Genomic DNA, 7412 nt, shown 5'->3' with positions numbered 1-7412 from the left:
TTGACTTGTACTTTGAACCATAAGTGTCTAGTATGTATTTTATTTTATACTATCTTGTTATACTGTGTAAATGTATAACAAAATGACTTTGTCAATGAATTGTAATATTGTGGGACGACAATAAACAGATTCTTGATTCTTGAACTCACATCATAAACAAAACTAAACTGCAATCTAGTTTGTTCACCAGCTGGACAGTCAGGTGAGTCATGTAGCCAGCTGACAGATGACAAAGCAACTTTCAAAGCAGTCTGCTACCAAGAAAAGTCTTCAAAGACTTACAAATTATATATTTCCTTGTTTATAATTTCATTACCTAACAGCTGATATAAAATTGGTTAGACCTAGGCAAAATTAAAATACCAATAAATAAAAAAAGTGAAGGTCCTATATAAAGGACGTCGGTATTTTTAGCAGTGATGAAGGACGTTCTACATATAGGACCTCAGTATTTTTGGCAATAACTCAACGGTCCTATATATAGGACGTCAGGGTTAAAAGGGTTAATAAACAAAACACTGGTTTTATTTGTGAAATTTAACACTTCAAATTTTTAACAAGTAAAGTTTCAAGCAGACATTTGGTATGTTGCCATAGAAATTCGCTTATGATCTAGGCATAAAAAGTTTTCTTAAAAAATGTTCAAAACCTTATTCAAACTTCGAAAATAAGTAAAACACAAAAGAATTTTATAGTAAAAGAGAATAAATTGTTTTGCAGAGTAAAATATTATGTGTTTCGTAGATATATCAAATAGAAAAATAAATGTAAACTTTTATTCATTACAGATGTTTGTTAAATATTTTTGGATTGACAGATTTCTTAGCTTGAATTTAACATGAGAGTTATTACTGAGTACTTGGAATGTTAATTTTTTCTACTACTACACAATTACTATTTTGTCTGTGTTATTTCATTGTAGAGTGGCACATATTCAGAGGAGTCGTATAATTGTATAGATGCATTGTCTTAACACGTTCACAATGATGTGTACCCCATCAGGTATAAGCGATCTTTCACAATTGTGTGTTGTATGCCTGATGGAGTACACATTGTTATGCATTTCATTTTTGCGTTTTCATTGTTTACCTGTATTGGTGGTTTGTTAAATTTGATTCTGCACTTAAATACCTCAGACTATAGTGTACCCCGCCAGGTGCATGATTGCTTGATTTTTAAGGTAAATGAATTTTTTTAGATACATTTTGGGATACAAGGAGAAACATTTTAAAAACATGGTTTAAAATAATTATTTTTGTGCAAAATTGTGAAGCCTTTCTCGTTATACTTAGACATTTGACGTAAAAAAAATGGATTACAGTTTTTTGCCACATTTATTTTAAAATTCAACCATTATAATGAAATAGTCCAGAAAAATTTTGTGAACGTATTAAATTCTTATTTCAGCAACTTTGTACAAGAATATTATATAGTATGCATGACACACACACACACACACACACACACATATATATTTATATATATAAATTATTACATTAAGGCTCAATATATAAATAATTATTAAAAGGCTCAATTATTACATTTTAGTTAGAAAATTTAATTAAAAATCCAACAATACCAAGTTTAAGAACATTAGTTAATAAACAAGGGAGATAGTGCTCTCTTAAAAAAGGCAAGTAATAATATCCATTTTTATTATATGACAGCATTGTTTATGAATAGTTTTCAGTAATATTGACTTTAAGAAATTTTCAACACTTTGATTTAATAGGTAACTTTAAATATTTAATTGAATGTATATTTGGTATTTTATTAACTTATATAGTCTTATACAAGAACTTTATTTTAAGAATCTCATTGATAAAAAATATCTAAACTTTAAACCTTTCATATTTTACGAAATATAACTAAATTTTGAGATTATTTTTGTGCTATTCATTTATTATTTAACAATTCTACTGTAATTATACTTTGATTTTATGTGCAAGCTGTTAATTATATACGCACTCATCCAATATTTGTTGATAGCAAGCATGAACTACTACCCCGGTGAAAATCTCATTGCTCTACTACAACTTGTAAATCCTTTTAACCCCTAAATGTTGTAAACCATGGTTGTAATTAAATTCTTATTACAGTTCTACATACTGTAATTTCATCAATAAATATAAAATTTTAATGGTTTTTTTTATTTCATTATAATTATTTTTATAAACAGAATGCAAAGGTTTTAATTTAATTTTAACATAAGACTTTGCAATTTAAATATATATAATAAAAAACAGTAACTTAGTACATAATTATATATCTTATTATATCTATATATCTAATTATATATCCTATCTATAGTATGACACAAAAGAAAATGTGCATACACTCCTGATATATGAACTTTGTTTAATGTTATTATTACAACTGTTTTGGTGAGTATATTGCACTACCTATTATAAGTTATTTTAAGGTTCTTTTACTTTCTTAGGTATTTTGTTATTTTGCACAAAGTTATCCTAATCGTAATAATATTATAAATGCAAAAGTGCTTTTGTTTTGCTTTCATCCATAACCTATTCAATCATTTATACTGAAATTTTACATGGATTTTCTTACAGTCCTGGTATGAATATATAGGGATAGCTACACTCCACTGGTTTGTAAAGTTGTGAAAAATCCCATTTTGGTCTCTAAAGTTACTAAATATTCATTGAAAGAACCTGTCAATGTAATAAACTGTTCTGTTGAATTGAAATATTCTTTATTCATGTTAGTACAAAAAGTACATGAATGGTGTCAATCATTTACAATAAAATAACAAATACTGATTAAGGATTATACAACAATTAATTTTTTATTGCAGCGAAAACAAATTCAATAAAACCCTGTCTTACAATAATTAAAACCTCACAATCTCAAAACATACTTAAAATCTCATAAACAATGCTCAGCTATGCTTCAAACTCTTCAAAATTATACACAGTTTTGTTAATAAAGTAATCTTTTAGATAGTATTTGAATCTTTTAAACATTTTTCATTTTTTATATATATATATGTAGGAAGATTGTTTAAATATTTTGCACGAATGTAAATGGTTTTCTTTTTAAAAAGATCCAATTTATTCAATTCAGTTGCTATATTACCCTTTTATCTAGTATTATAACAGTGATTGATTCCTGATAAAGGTAGTTTGTTGGCTTTCATTAATTGATTAGTGTAGAGAATAGCTTGGTCCATGTAACACCATAAACTGTCATGTTACCCAAACTATAAAATTTATTTTTGACTGTACCATTCCAATCAGTGTCAAAAATAATACGAATATACATTTTGTAGTACTAGTATCTTATTTAAATTAAATTTTGATGTACCTCCATAAATGCATAAGCAAAACGCAATTGCAGAGTATACGTAATCAAAATAAAGAGCCTATAGTATCAATTAAACAAATTTTTGACATTCTGTAAATTAAAAATAAGCCGAAGATAATTTAAACAGCTTGGTCAACATGCAAATCCCAAGTTGTGTTGATCAAGAATTACACCCAATAATTTTGTTCATTAGTCAATTTAACAATGTGTCTTTAAATGCTATTAACACTAGCATTATCAGCAAATAAGCAAATTTTATTTATTAGGTCATCATTGACCAACTGTGGTCAACCCTTTAAATAAATTTTTAAAAAAACAGAGGTCCCAAAATAGACCCTTGAGGTACACCAAGTTTAATTTCTAATAGTGGAGATTAATTGCATGCTATTGTATTGTTAACCTCATGTCTAATTTCAACATATTGTCTCTTGTTTGTCAAATAATTCTGAAACCAGGCTAGACAATATTTTCAATGTCAATAGAGTTTAATTTATCTAATTGTGTGAACTATGGCATACACTATCAAAAGTCCAATTAAGATCTAAAAAGATCCCTAAAACCTTCTCTCCTCTATCCACAAAATTAATTATAGATTCTATAAAATCAATTCCTACCGTGACAACTGCGGACACCATGTTGATCAGGGTCATGCAAGGAAGTTCCCTCCAAAAGGGACGATAATTATTTAGTTCTTTACACTCCCCCTTTTTTTGAATTAACTAGATGAGTCAAAGGAAGAGCCAAACTGATTGAAGCATATTTTAATTACAGGCATCGGAACCTCCTCAAATCCTGTTGACCACTTACTGTCAAATGAAGAAATTATTTTCAACATCTCCTCAGTTGAAATTGTTGCACATTGAACTTTAGACATTATTGATTGTGGCTCCATGAAGTAATCCTTTCCAGTCTGTTGAGTTAGTTTGGGTTTGATAGATAAATCCACAAATTCATTGAAAAACTATTGAAAATGCAGCTTTTTCTATGGAGATCAGAATATAATGTATTATTTAATTTCTAAATTCAAAATCTCTAATATTATTTTGCTTATTTTTAGTTTTCTGATTTATAATATTCCATGTAATTTTACAAATATTATCAAAAGCCTTTATAAACTTCTAGAAATTTTATATGTAATTATATTGTTCTTGTAATTATTTTTACAAAATTTGAAATGTTTAATCAAATTTTTATTATTATTAAATCTAACTGGCTCAATTTCAAAATTTTTTTCTTCTTATTTTAATTCTCTAGTAATCCAAGCTTTGCAATTCACAATCATTTATGAACCTTAGGGAACCATAAATTATAATAATAAATAAAAAATATTAAAGAACACATCAAATTTAAACTCCACAGGTGCATTAAACACATCTATCACTTTCATTGCTTAAATAACCATTAAGAATTTCCATATTGTCTTTAGTGAAATTTCTACTTTTTTAAATTCAGGTTTATAACTGTCACTTTTACTTATATTAACATTTAAAATCTTCAAGATCAATGCATCATGGTCAGAGATTTGTGTGTTTACAGCATATACCCTCAAGGTATTGACATTAATGTTAGTAAACACATTACCTATGGCCGTTTGAGAGGTGGACATCTATTCATCTTATACATTCCAAGAATTAGTTGTATAGTGGAAGGAGAATCGGTAAGAACATCAATATTTATATCACCTATCACAATTACATTTTTGTAAAACATTAAGAATTTGATGCAATTTTTCTAAAAAGATTTGGACAGAGGTATTTGGAGAGCGATAAACACCCATCAAAATGAAAGTAAATTCGAAGCATTTGTATTTCACTAGCCAACATTCAAATTCTTTTTCAGTCATCAAATTGTTTAGGATGGCAGGTTTTAAATTTGTATACTTAACTATGCTTTCTTTTCCCAGAATTAAAATACTGTGTAAATAATGTTTTATGACACCACAACCATGTGTAATTAATTTAACCACTATTTTAATGATAATATTTATGTTTTGTAATAACTGTAAACGTTTACGTGCATGAATGTCTTAAGACTCAAAACTGGTTGGCTTACTTGATATTGTGATATGGTATTTTTCCTAACATGCTTCAAGAAGCCATTATTTCCTAGACTAAGAATTCTCCAGCTCAAAACCTATCATAAATGAATATGAAATGTTGCATAAGCTTCGTAAGGATTTCTTCCTTATACTGGGAGTAGATGTTTTTTGACAGTAGTGGATTTCTCAGTCCCAAGTATGTATATATTTTCATCATCATGACAACAAGGCATACACAACTATGGCACTGGTAAATATATTAGACCAAAAGAAGATTACAAGAGATGTAATTGGAACTTTTTGTTTTAACATAAATTCTCCTTTTTTGCCCCAAACAATTTAGTAAAAATATTTTTAGCCCTGAGTACTCCAAAAGGACTTTTTTTATTCCTTTCAGAGTAAAAACGGATTTTGTAAGTACACATACAAATGCTTGCAAATGTATTTAAATAATTATCAGTAACCAAATAGACAGGCAATTTCAATAACATTTTCCATACAGTTGTAGACAGTAAATACTTGAATGTTCTTAATTTTTAACATTTTATCACACAAAAACACATTTTGTATTATACTGTAGCAAATAGAAATTTTCAGTAAAAACTTATTTTAGTAACTTACTTATTTCTAATTATTTAGGTTACTTTAAACACTTCTAATTGTGCAAGCCTGATAGGCTATGAACAAGGTCAGATCCTAGTTTGTTCAGATTAGTACAAATATTAATTTACCACTCAAAAGAATCCATACGTATTGAGTACTGAACTAGTTTGTATAGTTGAACAAGATACACAAAAGAAAAACACACAAAAACAGTCAATACAAAATTTTATTACAAAACACTTCATGAAACAAGTTGCATTACAGTAATAAACAAGTATCAATGCTACAATAGAAATCTTACAAACCTGGTTCATGTTGTTACTACCATAACAAATCTCTAAGAATACTTCTACATTTTCTTTAATGTTTCTAAAGATAAAAAAACCTATTAACTGTAGCCATAGCACCATATATTTTAAATCCTATGTACAGGGATGTACCCAGAATTTCTATTTAAGAAAATAATAATAATATATACTTATATGAAACTTATTGTATACTTTTTTTATTTTTTATCAGTGATGAATCACACTAACTAAAGCTATTCAACACAAAAATACACAAATTATTCATTATTCATAAACATAGTTAAAGTTTACAATTTAATTGGGAGATTTGGACCAACGTCTATCGTATGGTTACATCCCTGTATACAGAATAATAAACTTCTCACAGCATAGAATCTTATGTTTGATAAAAAATTACAATTTGATTATATTTTACTTATTACTATGTAATATATTACAGTAATTATTTCTGCAAAAGTCTAAATTTGAATTAACAGTCTTTGCAACATTATTTTCATAATAAAAGTCGAATTCTTAATTTAACTACGTTATTTTTTATGCCTCTTAATTGATTGTAAATAATAAAAAAAAAACTGATTATATTTACCTTTGCCACCGTTATATTACACAAAATGTTGTTCAATGCGTTTATCTCTTCATCTTCTTACTAAGTAAGTCATTTCTTCATAAATAAAACTGAAACATCACTTACTTTAACATTAAGCACAAAAAGGAACTTGATTGCTTAGTTGTTTTGATAAGATAATTATGTATATATTTATTATAATCTAACAATAATGATGAAACAAGATGGTTTTATAACACACCTGTGACTAATACATAAAAGTGACGAAACCAAAGCGGACTCTACTACAGGCCAGAGCACTGTCCGGTTCTACCAGGTGCTACATTACAGCTGTGGTACAAAAAATTGATCCCAAATTGTATGACAATTTTATAGATGTATAATTTATATGACTACATTATATATACATATTTTATGAAAATTAATGCATCTTGATGGACAAAAATAAATAAAACAGTACAAGTCACCAGCTGTTGCTTTGTAAAAAAGCATGTACTACCTTCTGCATTCTTGTGGAGAACAATAAACGTTAAATTATGTAATATACAATTACAACATAAAATTAGCGACTATA

This window comes from Homalodisca vitripennis, chromosome 2, assembly GCF_021130785.1.
Source record: "Homalodisca vitripennis isolate AUS2020 chromosome 2, UT_GWSS_2.1, whole genome shotgun sequence".
Taxonomy (NCBI): domain Eukaryota; kingdom Metazoa; phylum Arthropoda; class Insecta; order Hemiptera; family Cicadellidae; genus Homalodisca; species Homalodisca vitripennis.
The sequence above is the reverse complement of the archived record's forward strand: the minus strand, read 5'-3'. Positions refer to the sequence as shown.